At 51.1% G+C, this 13,306-nt stretch overlaps 1 protein-coding gene across 3 annotated transcripts in view; it reads left to right on the top strand.

Moving 5' to 3' along the window:
* KCNIP3 (potassium voltage-gated channel interacting protein 3) overlaps positions 1-13,306 on the top strand; it is a 68,814-nt gene that overhangs the window by 782 nt on the left and 54,726 nt on the right. Inside the window, exon 2 of one of the 3 annotated variants that reach the window (XM_019725868.3) lies at positions 5,780-5,879. The exons of the other annotated variants lie outside the window; for them this stretch is intronic. The gene's annotated coding sequence lies outside the window, so the exon portion shown is untranslated. The remainder of the gene's footprint in view (positions 1-5,779; positions 5,880-13,306) is intronic. 3 annotated transcript variants of the gene reach the window in all.

Raw genomic sequence — 13,306 nt, 5'->3', positions numbered from 1 at the left:
GCAGCTGCCCTGAGCTGGGCCCCAGGGCCTCAGAGCCAGGGGCAGGCTGTGTGCTGGGAGGGGATGTCTTATGCTCCACGAATACACCTCTTAATTATTCAAGTAATTAATGAATGCCTGCTTCCTAAAGGGCCCTGAGACCTAACAAGAACACTAATAGTTCCCACTCTGGGGGCTCTTGGGAGGTTGGAGAGAGAATCAAAGGAAATGCCTGGGGTACAGTTCAAGGAATAGTGGTGGGGTGTTGGAAGGAGGAAGAGTAATTAAATGAAGAAGAATGAGGGAATGAAACATAAGCTGACCCCTAGAATACAGCTGACACTCCGAAAACGGGTCCTGAGGGTATGCAGCTCCTCTCATGTTTGGGACAGTCTTGCTCTGTAAGGAAGAAGCACGGACACTAGGTCTGGCTGCTCGCAGCAGAACACCCCAAGTAACAACAGACTGAACAAGGCTGGTTGCCTTTCTCTCTCGTGCAGAAGTCCAGAGGGAGGCAATAGAAGGCTGGCACAGAGGCCCCGTGGCCAGCAGGGCCCCAGGCTCCAACTGTGTCCCTGCTTCCATTCTTGAGTTTCCCTTAAGGTCCAACATGGCTGCAGGAGCTCCAGCTAGCATAAGTAGGCAGCAGGAAGGAGAAAGAAGGAAGGGCAAAATGATCCAAATACAACCCCAGTCTTGTGAGTAAAGAATGGATGCCGAGCTGGCGTCTCATGGTCTTCGCGCATCCCCGCACCCCCCTGTCCCCGAGAGATGGAGTCCTGTGTTTCTTTTACCCGTGAGGACAAGCAGCCAACAGTGGGCTTGTGGCTGCCTTCAGGCCACACTGCCCGGGGCCCAGGTGCCCCATCTCCCAGAGGTGCCAGAGGTGGTGACATGAAACGCTTTGAGCATGGCAATGGGTACGTTGAAAAGGTGCTTTCTCTACTGTCACCTCAAGTTTCCCCAGGCAGGGGACAGCCCCCTTCTCTTGCCTTTCCTCTGTTGGTCCAAACTGCCCAGAGCTCACCCTGGGAGATTGGCCACCCCTGCCCCTGCTAGATGGGTGGAGCGAGTGACTAGAGTCCTGTGGGTACACCTGACTTTCCCTGGGCCACTGTGGTCCCTCACTGCCGTCCGTAGACCCACACAACAGGCTCGCTGGGCCTTACACCTGCCAGTGGACTTCCTGTGGCTGGCCTGGCCAGAGATTGGAGCGAGTCCCATACCTGCTGGTACTGGGCCAAGCAGGGACAGTGGTCCTTGGGGAAGCAGCCCCTGGGTGGCTCAGCAAGGTCAGCCAGGGCACTGGCTGTGAAAAATCACCTTCCTTGCTAATGAAGCAGGGGCTGCAAGTGAGGGCACAGGCTGGGTGTTGGCCGGACTCAGCTGCCCTCAGCTGCCTGTCATTGTCACGGTCAGCAGCTACACCCTTGGGTGTCCAGTCCTCAGCCTCCTGCATGCACCCCCAGTTATTCATAGTTCCTCACAGCAGCCCAGGAGGGCATGCACAGCCACTGCCCTCTGCAGATACCAAGGCTCAGAGGAGGGAGTGGCCCACCTAGCATAGCACCGTCCTTGAACTCCATGAGAGGAGTGAACGGAACTGTGGGCTCTGCTGGAGTGGGCACGCCTGCCATCCTGGGCTCCAGAGAGAGATGTCCTCACGGCCCAGCATGTGCACCACGAATCTCTTCCTGCCTGGCTGCCAGCCTTCCTGTGGGAAACTTGCGGGAGGTGGGTCCTAATTGTCTCCCCAATTTCCAAAGGTAACAATCAAAGCCCTGGGTTGAAGTGGGACCAGACCGTCCTCCAGGTGGAGTCTGCGAGAAGGTCATGGCTGGTCTTGTACCTGCATCGTCTCCCTGGACCCATGTACCACCCCCAAAATAGCTGTTGGCATTGTACCCATTTCACAGACCAGGAACCTGAGGCCTGCCCTAGATGACAAGCTACACAGTGTTGTAGCTGGGATGTGGACCCAGCTCTGTCTTACAGCAAAGCTCACTTCCCTAGGGCCGGAGGGGTGGTTCCTGGAGAAGACTACAGTGGGGAAGGGCGTCTGGGGCCAGGCGGCTGAGGAAGGGCCCCTTCCCAGCTGGGGGTTGGCTCCAAGGGCTTGTGGCCCTAGCGCCCTCTGAACCTGTAGTGAGTGCACACAAGCCAGAACCCATGCTGCCATGTCCCCTGGGTCATCCATGCCACCCTGAGCCCCTTTCTGGGTTGCGGGTCCAGAGCTCTAAAGGAAAGGACCCCAGGATTTTTGAATTCAGGATCCCTTTTCTTATCAAACCTTCCGCAAGAGCGGGGGGCTGCTTTGCAGACTCTATCTGGCTTGGGGCCATCTACTGTTCCTGCCCCACCCCAAGGCGCCCCTGGTGAGGCCCAGGACAGCTGCAGAGCCCTGAATGCAGCCTCTGTGGGGGACAAGAGCAGCCTTGGTTTCCTAGGCGAGGAAGGAGAGAGGACAGGGCTTGGCAGATCTTCTGCGCTGGTCTCAGACCCAGGAGGAGGGCACAGTGTGAGTGAGTCACTGTGCTGTCCCCCCCCCCCCCCCGCCAGCTCCTCATCCCCAGCTGACTGATGTTCCCATCAACAGGTATATCTGTCAGCTGTGATCAGCCCACATCCTAGAACCACAGAGCAGCCATATGACAGGGACAGAACCCAGGGGCCCTGCAGACGCCAGAGTGGGGGGTGGTGCTGAGCTGAGCTGAGCTGAGGCAGGACAGTGGAGAGGGAGCCCATCCCACCCCCAGCTGTCCCAGCCCACCCCTCAGACCTCCTGCCTCCTCCCCAGCGTCACCCCCCCTTTACCTCCCGCACATGGACACCTCCAAAGTAAGCAAGAGGCCCTCTCTCAAGATGGGAATTCTGGGAAGTGACCCCAGAGAGCCACTTGTAGCCCCAACTCTACACCATTGACTACGAGCTTGGGCAGGGCCCGTCCCCTCCCTGGGCCTCAGTCTCCCCATGTGGGCCTCAGATACCCTCATAGCCTCTGCCCAGCCCCCACGTAACCAGCGGGGGCTGGGGATGGAGTTCAGGCCACCGCTAAAGTGCCATGACACAGACCCCCGCCCACATGCACCACACGTACCCCTGGCCTGTCACTGCCTTCAACAGGGCCCTGGTCAGGAGGGGAAGGTGGCCTGGGAAGGTGACGTGGCTGCACCTCGTGGGCCGTTAACCTACCTGGGCATCAGGAAACCGGCTTCAGTTCCAGCCCCTTCATGTGCTGGCTGTGTGTCCTCAGACAAGTTATGCAACTCCTCTGTCTCATTTTCCTGAGCACATACCACCAACCTCCTAGACAAATGAGGTCCTGTGCCAACCCCCTCACCATGGCCCCAGCACACGGCAACAGGCCATACTGCAGACAGTGTCGACGCTGCTGTTTTCTGATGACTGAGTGGAGCCTGGGAAGGGCTGTGACAGGAGAATGTTGTCGGTGAGCAGTTCGAGTGCCCCTGGGTTAGTGGGACACCCTCACCACCTGGGCAGCAAGGGGTGGGGGCCTTGTGTCCTGGCGGAGGTGACAGCCATTAGAGGCAGGGCAGGGACAACCTAGTTGTCCCTTGTCCTGCTCCAGTGCTCCGAGAGGGGTGGCACCCAGGTGTGTGTGTATGCTCATGCACGTGCCATGTGAGTGTCTGCAGGGACTCATGAAAAACCCAGCTCCCCCCTCACCAGGCAAGCTACCTGGCCCACATCTGGTGCTGTTTAGGGGTGGATGGAGAATCGAGGAGCCCAGAAGCCTCCTCATCACAAATCCGTGGGGCCACATGACTGCAACGCCCACTGCCACTTCCTGCCATCTGGCCCAAGCGATGGAAATAGAGCAGGTGACGAGTGGGTGCTCAGTGAACCAGCCTGTACTGCAGGGTCCCGTGCACGGGGGGCCAGACAGCCCCCCCTCTGAGCAGGCCTGGTCCCCAGGCAGCCCTCTTGGGGAGAGGGAGGCTGAGCCCCCTCCTTCCCAGAGACCAGGCCCAGCATTTGCTGTCTGGAGGGGTAAGAGCTCTAAGCTGAGCCTCACTTTCCGATGAACTAAGCAGTGAGGCCCCAGTGAGTCAGACAAAGCAGCTCGGGGGAGGCAGATGGTGCGGAATCCCAGGTGTTTCTGAGCAGAGGGAGCTGGACCTTCCTGCCAGATGTCAAGGGGTGGGAATATGGGCATCAGAAAGGTGAAAATAGGGATAATTGCTCCTGCTGGGGGCTTTGCATATGTCATCTCAGTTAACCTTATCCACAGGGCTGTGAGGGCACATTATCATCCCCATTTCACAGATGAGGAAACTGAAGGTCAGAATGGTCAAGTATTTTGTCCAGGGTCACCCAGCCAGGGGGTGAGGGCCCAGAATTCAAGCCCATATCCGGCTGGCTCAGACTCCTTCCCACTGTACTCAGCTGCCGGAGTTAACATTGACCTGCTGAAATCCACCCCAGGCCTGCTAAGTGAGTCTTCTGAACCAGTATCCAGTGGGTGCTGTTCCTGCAACTTCTATATGCATCTGTGAACATTTGGGAGACTTTAGTCATGCTTTCCACCTAGGCATTTGCTCACATGACATGACCTCTGGGGAAGGGGCCTGGATACCCTAACTCATGTGGCCCAGGACCCTCCATGGCCTCCAGCCGTGCACCCCACCACAACAGGTGGCCGTGTGCCCATAAGTGGCCCCTGCCAAGCCTGCTCTGGGCTACTCTCTGGGGATTCTCTAGAGCCTGTGGGGGGTGGAGAGACATGAAGTAAGATGTCTGCATCCGGGTCTGTGCTTTGTCTAAAGTGATCTGACCTCTCTCTGTGGCGTGGTGAAGACTCTCAGACGATGATCGATGGTCTGTACCATATTCTGGGGGAGCTGGAAGGCGTGAGGGATTTTGCTTCCTACATCTCTGTAGTGACAGGTTTCACAGTACTGAGGAGTCACCTCGACCCCTCCATCACTACCCACAGTGACAGCAGATCCTAAATACCCTTCACACAAATCTCTCTGCCACTCATTCCACTACCTGGGCCTGGCTCAGACCCCTTTCCTTCCTGGACTTGAGCAGCCCCCCAAGTCAGCCTGCTGCCCCACTGTCCCTAAGCCCTCCTTCACACTCCACTAGAGCATCTTTCTGAAAGAACTCTACCTGACTCCAGCTTGGACTTGCGTGGCACAGAAGAGCTGGGGACTGAGTGTGCCCTGCCAGGAGGAGACTGCCCCAAACCATCCGACCAGCAAGTCTGAGAACCATCTAGCCGATAGAAATGTCATGGGAGCCACAGGGGCCATTTTATTTGATTTTTCTTTTTTCCCCCATACTTTATTTATTTAGACATTCAATATTATTCTATATTAACTTCAGGTGTACAGCATAGTGGTTAGATATTTATATAATTTAAAAAGTGATCCCCCTGACTAGTCTAGTACCCGCCTGGCACTATACATAGTTATTACCATATTATTGACTATATTCCCTATGCTTTAATTTACATCCCATTGACTATTTCATAACTACCAATTTGTACTTCTTAATCCCTTCACCATTTTCACCCTACCCTCCAAACCCCCCATCTATCACCCCGATAAATCTAGTACCCATCTAACACCATACAGTTATTACAATATTATTGACTATATTCCTTATGCTGTACCCTACATCCCCATGACTACTGTGTAATAACCAATTTGTACTTCTTAACTCTTTCCCCTTTTCACCTACCCTCTCAACCCCCCTCCCATTGGGCAACCATCAAAATGTTCTCTGTATCCATGAGTTTGTTTCTGTTTTGTTTGTTTATTTTGTTCTTTAGATTTCATACACAAGTGAAACCTCATTGCCTCTATCCTTCTCTGTCTGACATACTCCACTCAGCACAACACCCACCAGGTACATCCATGTTGCAGTAGAAGGTAAGAACCCATTCCCTTTCATGGTCAAGCAATATTCCATTGTATATATGTACCACCTCTTCTTTATCCTATCCATTCATCTATTGATGGGCACTTAGGGTGCTCTATATTCAGCTATTATAATAAATGCTGCAACGAACATTTGAAAGTACACATCCCCTTGAAGTAGCATGTGGGTTTCTTCAGATAAATACCCATAAGTGGGATTACTGGGTCTTTCTTTGTTGCTTGTGATAGTCTTTGTTTTAAAGTCTATTCTGTCTGGTATAAATATCGCTACCTCTACTTTTTTTGTTTGTTTGTTTTGTTTTTTGTTTCCATTTTCATGAAATCTCTTTTTCCCATCCCTTTACTTTCAGTCTATGTGTGCCTCTTGATCTGAAGTGAGTCTCTTGTAGGCACATGTAAGGGTCTTGTTTTCTTATCCATTCAGCCACTCTATCTTTTGATTGGAGAGTTTAATCCATTTACACTTAAAGTAATTGTTGATAGATATATAATTATTGCTATTTTATTACTCATATTTTTTATCTGTTTTTTTTTTTTTTTTCTTCTTTTTAAAGAAGTCCCTCTGAGATTTCAGGTAATACTGGCTTAGTGTTGGTGAACTCCTTTGGCTTTTTCTTGTCTTGGAAGCTCTTTATTGGTCCTTCGATTTTAAATAATAGCCTAGCTGTGTAGAATAATCTTGGTTGTAGGTCCTTGCTTTTCATTACTTTGACTATTTCGTGCCAATCTCTTCTGGCCTGCAAAGTTTCTGTTGAGAAATCAGCTGACAGTCTTATGGGAACTCCCTTGTAGGTCACAAACTGCTTTTCTCTTGCTGCTTTTAAGATTCTCTCTTTGTCCTTAACCTATGACACTTTAATTATGACGTGTCTTGGTGTGGGCCTCTTTGTGTTCATCTTATTTGGGACTCTCTGTGCTTCCTGGGTTTGTGTGTCTATTTCCTTCACCAGGTTAGGGAAGTTTTCCATCATTATTTCTTCAAATAGGTTTTCAATTCCTTGCTCTCTCTCTTCTCCTTCTGGTACCTCTATCATGCAAATATTGGCACACTTGATGTTGTCTCAGAGGCCCCTTAAATGCTCCTCTTATTTATTTATTTATTTATTTATTTATTATTTATTTTGATTACTTTTCCTTTTTGCTGTTCTGATTGGGTGTTTTCTGTTACCTTATCTTCCAAATTGCTGATTCAAACCTCTGCTTCATCTAATCTACTGTTGATTCCCTCTAATGTATTCTTCATTTCAGTTATTGTATTCTTCATTTCTGACTGGTTCTTTTTAATGTTTCCTAACTCTTTGTTGAAGTTCTCCCTGAGGTCATTGAGCATCCTTATAACCAGTGTTTGGAACTCTGTGTCTGGTAGATTGCTTGTCTCCAATTTGTTTAGCTCTTTTTCTGGAGCTTTGTCCTGTTCTTTTATTTGGGACATGTTCCTTTGTCTCCCCTCTTTGGCTGCCTCCCTGTGTTTGTTTCTGTGTATTAGATAGGGCTGCTATGCCTTCCAGTTTTAGTAGAATGGCCTTATGTAGTAGGTGCACTGTGGGGCCCTGGTACACTCTCCCTGGCCACCAGTGCTGGGTGCTCCAGGTGTGTCCCTGTGTGGGTTGTGTGTGCCCTGCTGTTATAGTTGAGCCTTAGTTGCTGTTTGCACATCAATGGGAGGGACTGACCCTCAGGCTGACTGGTTGTGAGGCCTGGCTATGACTACAGTAGAGGAGTTGTTGTGATGGGGCTGAGCCTACAGAGCAGGGTTCACTTTAGTGGGACTCCGGTGCCTGCACAGTCTGCCCTTTGGTTGTGTCTCCTTTGAAGCAGCTGGGTGATGCTCCAGCTTGGTCTGAAGCTGGCCACCAGATGTGCTAATTCTGGGGCCTTCTGGGAGGGAACCTGCTGCAGGCCAACTTTAACTGCAGTCTGTGCTCTGCCCGGGGCTACCTGGTATGAACCACAAAGCAATTCGCAGATGGCTGCCACCTGCACTGGGCTTAGAGGTGCCCGAGAGGCTAATCTGCGAACCGAGACTGGCTGTCACTAGAGCCGAGCTTGGGGTTGCTCAGCCAGAAGTACAGGACATGCCAAAACCAGATGCTGCTTGTTTGGGTTTTGTGAACCTTTGGGAGATTTTAGGAAAGTGCAGCATGAGCCAAGGGAGGCCATTTGTACAGAAAAGACACTGGAAGTGGCTTGGGTGTGCCTGAAAGTTGGGCGGGGGGGTCTCAGAATCACTAGGGTGGGGCAGACAAAGGTGATAGCCAGTTTGGTGGAGACTCAGATATGGCATCTGCATGTGTCTGCATGCAAGGAAAGGGAGGGCTCAACAAAGAAACAGTGGTTTCTGCCAGCTCCTCTGTCTAGGAAAAAGATGCCTCTCCAGCCCTCACTCTGAAGCCAGACAGCTCAGTTCCTCCTGTATATTCCTGGTGCCTTACCATCTGCTGCCCCAGTGCTGGAGCTCAGAGTGGGTCTGACAGTGAGTCAGTCCATGCACAACTCTTTAAGAGGAGCACCTGGCACTCCAGCCACCCTCTGTCCCCACTGGTTTTCCTAGCCAGATATTGTGGGGACTTCTCTCACCGGCCCTGGAATCCTGGGCTGGGGAGTTTGGTGAGGGGCTGGACCACTTGCTCCTCAGGGGAGGACCTCTGCAGCTGAGATATTCCTCCCAGTTTTTAATGGTCACACACGGGTGTGGGACCAGCCTGTTCTGAGTCTCTGCCCCTCCTACCAGTCTCAAGGCGACTTTTTCTGCATGTCTGTAGTTGTTTCTGCTAGACTTCACGTGATTCTCAATGATGGTTGTTCTGCAGTTTAGTTGTAATTTTGATGTGATTGTGAAAGAACGTAAGCACAGCATTTACCTACTCTGCCATCTTGACCAGAAATCTCACACAGGGGCCATTTTAAATGTTCGGGTAGGCATGTTAAAGAAAGTTTGTTTGTTTGTTTGTTTGTTTGTGTTTGTTTGTTTGTTTGTTTTAAATCAACTATTTTAGTCAACCCACTGTAAATATCATTTCAATATGTAATCGATGTAAAAAATTGTCCTTGAGCTATTTTATGTTCTAGTAAGTAAGGATTTGAAATCCAGTGTGTATTTCCACTGACAGCTCATCTCAGTGTGACTAGCCACATTTCAAGGGCTTAATAGCCACATTTCAAGGAGTGGCTGCTGTACAGGACAGTTCAGACACAAGGGCTCAGCCCAGCTGAGTTGAGCGGGCTCCTCGGCCTCCAAGCTTCCTAGCTGTTTGTACTCTGCAGTCACTGATTTTTGCCTTATCTGCTTTATCTGTGCTATTGTTTCTTGATCTTTTTCTTTAAATTAACTCACATTTTAAACTTTATTGGGTTTACTTAAAAGAGAATCTTTAAATCATTATTGTAAATGTAGAGCTGGTAGTATTTGCTGAAGTAGAAGGTGTCAACCGAGAGGAAATGAATCAGGCTTTGTCTAGAAATAAATGATGAAGATTTACTCAAAGGTCTTAGGGTTTGCAAACCAGAAACACTTATGCAATGCCCAGAGCATTCCGAAGGAGAAAGAAAAGTTAAGAGTTCTTAGAGAAAAAAGTTCATTCTTGAGAAGAATCCGTCCTGCATTTGTAGCTTCTGGATTGGTCCGAGATGATAATCTCCCAGGTGTCTGGCAGTCTGGCTGATGCATGTCAGGTGTCTGGACATGTGAACATTCATTCCTAAGTCCTTTGGGGGTGATAAGAGGGTCATCTATAGGATTTATATTTATAGCTGGAAAGTTCAAAAATTCAAGTTCCCAGGCTACTTAATCATAGAATTGTTTCCTCATGCCCCAGTTTACTGGATTTTAGTAATTTAGCAGCTTGACTATACTGACTCCATTTTATTTGTTCACTCTTTCCTCAGTCATAACCATAAGAATGCCACGAAAGCAAAACAACCACGTTAAAAATTCCTGTCTCTCCACCTGCCACCCCCCTGGCCCACGTTGCCTGCTGAGGGCATATCCCATCTTTGTAAAAGAAGGTGGGTCTTTGGGCATTAGAGGTGTGCTAAGTCACCTCCAATACCAGGACGGGGCAGCTCCTGGGTGCCCAGTGGCATGACCCCACTTCCTGGAGCCAATGACCTCCAGCCAAACCCACCAGGACACAGCTGAAGTTGAGCAAGTTGGGCTGACTTCTCATTGACCTTGAGTGAGTGAGAACACACAGCATTGTGGGGGAAGCTTGGTAAGAGGGTGTGAGAAAGAACCTAGTACAGAGTCTGGGCTTCAGTTGGATGATTTGGAGGCAGGTCTAAGGGACCTCAAAAGGTTGGCAAGAGCATGAAATCAGGCAGCCTTTCCAAACACCTAACTCTGTGCCTGGCACATAGTAGGTGCATCCCTTTGCAGGGCAGGAGCTGTCTAAGCTCTGGGGTGTGTCAAAGCATGGCCCTACCGGCTGCAGCATCTGTCCTGGGGGAAGCTTGTGGGCCTCAGAGGAGGCTGCAGGTCCCAAGACCCCCTACCCCACTGGGAACGTGCCACTGGGGACTCGGCGTGACCTCAGGGCCCAGATCTTCTGGCTTCATTGGTCTCTGTCACCCAACCCTGGCCATCCCCATGGAGGACAGACAGCTTTTTCCTCTGTTACAATGATGCTGGCCTCCAGCAGGAGTGGGAAAACAGAAATGCTCAAGTTTATTATGGGGAATATCGGGGGGCTTGAACCAGGTCACTTGTGAATGTTTATTGAGGGCTTTGTGTATTTTTAAATGTTCTTGTGTAAGAGTTTTTCTGAATTAAAACTTTATTGAGATAATTGTAGATCCATATGCCATTGTAAGAAATAACACAGAGATCCCACTTGCCCTTCCCGTGGCATCTTGCAAAACTGCAGTACAAGGTCACTGTGGTATATCGACAGTGATGCAGTCTACCATTCACATTCCGACCTTCATAGTTTTACACGTGCTTGTGTGCACGTGTGTGTGTTTAGCGCTATGCGATTTTATCACATATGTAGCTTTGTGTTGCTACCACCACAGCCACAGTACAGCACAGTTCTGTCATCACAAGGAGCCCGGGTGCTGTCCCTGTGTAACCATCCTCCCTTCCTCCCTCCTCTCCCCGCGTTATTAAGTCCTGGCCTACTAATTTGCTTCATCTCCAAAATTTTGTCATTCCAAAGTGTAATACAAATAGAATCCTACAATACGCAACCCTCTGAGATTGGCTTCTTTCATTCAGTATAATTTCCCAGTTTGTTGTGTGTATGAACAGTCTGTTCCTTTTGATGGCTGCATAATATTCCACGGTGTGGATGGACTAGTTTGTTTAAGGCCACCTGGGATGTTTCCAGTGTGGGGCTTTTGGAAATAGCTGCTGTGACCATTCATGTCCAGGTTTTGTTTGTTGGGATGAATGCTCAAGGGTACAATTTTTGAGTGGGATGGCAGTTGCATGTTTGTTTTTTTAAAGAAGCTGCCCACTGTTTTCCAGAATGTCTAAAGCATTTCCTATTCCCATCCACAATGTCAAAGGGAGGCATTTCTCTCATCAGGGCCAGCATTTGGTACTGTCACTATTTCTCATTTTAGACATTCTGATAGGCACGAGCCACATCTCATGAGAGTTTTTGTCTACATCTCTGATGACTAATGGTGTTGAGCATCTTCTCAGGTGCTTCCTGGACACCTGTACATCCTCCTCGGGGGCAATGTCTGTGCATGGCTATGTTACCTTCTCATGGATGCTTTGTTCTTTCACTGCTGGGTGTTGGCGGTGAGGGCCTCCTGGGTGCTGGGTGCTGGACGGGGAAGAGCGTTCACACAACAGGCCAACCCAGTTCTCAGAGCTGACGAGGGGCAGGGGGGGGAACAGACGAAAAATGCATCAGAAAACAAACACACAGGATAAACACAGGTGCTGAGATGGAGCATGCATGAAGGAGGGCAACCAGGATAAAGGGGCCAGGAATCTGCCAGTACTTGACCTGAAAGAGGCCTGAAGGGAGAAAGGGTCAGCCTCGAACATCCTGGGGGGAAGTGTGCAAGTGGAGGAGGAAGTGTACAGGTGTGTGTGCAGAAGTGTGCAGGTGGAGGGGGGAAGTGTGCAGGTGTGTGTGGGGGAAGTGTGCAGGTGGAGGAGGGAAGTGTGCAGGTGGAGGGGGGAAGTGTGCAGGTGTGTGGGGGGAAGTGTGCAGGTGGAGGGGGGAAGTGTACAGGTGTGTGGGGGAAGTGTGCAGGTGTGTGAGGGGAAGTGTGCAGGTGTGTGAGGGGAAGTGTGCAGGTGTGTGAGGGGAAGTGTGCAGGTGTGTGAGAGAATGTGCCATGGAGGGCAGCAGGTTGTGTTGAGCAGGTGAAGAGCAGAGTGATGTGGGGGCGGCAGACACGGTGAGGCCAACACGGTCAGGCAGGGCTTGGTTGGAGTGGGGCTTTGCAGATGACCAGGACACTGGGGTTTTATCTCAAAGGCGGCGGGGAGCCTCTGGGAGGGGATTTAGTTTGTGTGGGGTCTCCTGACTGGCCCAGCTCTCCTCCTAGCACAAAGCCCATGAGGTGAGGATGGAAGGATCCCCTCCCTTTGGTGCCCGAGAGCCTTCCCATTCAGGGGAGGGAGCCAGATTGTCTATTAACAGTCCCTGACATCGTCAGTCAGACCCTCTCTCAGACAGACAAGTGTCAAATATTCATGAGGTCGGGAAGCAGTCACTCCCCTTCCTCCTGCCCTCCCCCGTCTGAGGAGCCCAGTCCACTGGACTCAGCCCCTCTTGGTGGTGTTGTGGCCCTGCCCTCCTCCCAGTAAGGACCCCCCATCACTTCCCAGAGGGCTTGCTCAGCGGGCCTCAGCAGGGCATTCATAAACAGGGACTGTGACATGGTTGGGGGCTAAGGAACCCTGCCCCAGCTTCCCAGGCCTCTCCAGCCATGCAGCCTGTGGCCAAGAATGCCCGAACTGTGGAACAAAGAAACTGAGCCCGGTGTGGCCTGGCATGAAAGTCCTCTCAGGGACATTTCCTCATCTTAAAACGGGGTTGGTGTTGCTGACCTCTGGGGCTGTCGTGATGAGCTGACACTGAGGCCCAGGATAGCATGGGAGGGAGCTGTCAGCCAGGCCCTGGGGCCCTCAGCCTTCCCAGGAGGACTGTCCCCAGGGTCACCACCTGGGTCTCCCATCAGCCCAGGCCCAGGCTGCAGGGGCTGCAGGTATGCATGACCAGCCGAGGGCCTCGCCAGGGCCCCCTGCCAACCAGCGCCAGCACTGTCCTGAGATGGATGGGGTCCTGCTGAGTCTCTGAGGCCCCCCTCAGTTTCTCCTTCTGATGGTCTCCACTAACTCAGATGCCGAGCCCACAGCAAAGAATTCATGCAACTATGAAGCACGAGCTGCCTGTCTCCCTCCTGCCCTTTTTCCACACTTCACCCTGGACCTAAATAAAGACTATTCATTGAGG

This window comes from Rhinolophus sinicus, chromosome 2 (genome assembly GCF_057876585.1).
Source record: "Rhinolophus sinicus isolate RSI-liver-muscle chromosome 2, RSI-T2T, whole genome shotgun sequence".
NCBI classification, from domain to species: domain Eukaryota; kingdom Metazoa; phylum Chordata; class Mammalia; order Chiroptera; family Rhinolophidae; genus Rhinolophus; species Rhinolophus sinicus.
The sequence above is the reverse complement of the archived record's forward strand: the minus strand, read 5'-3'. Positions and strand labels throughout refer to the sequence as shown.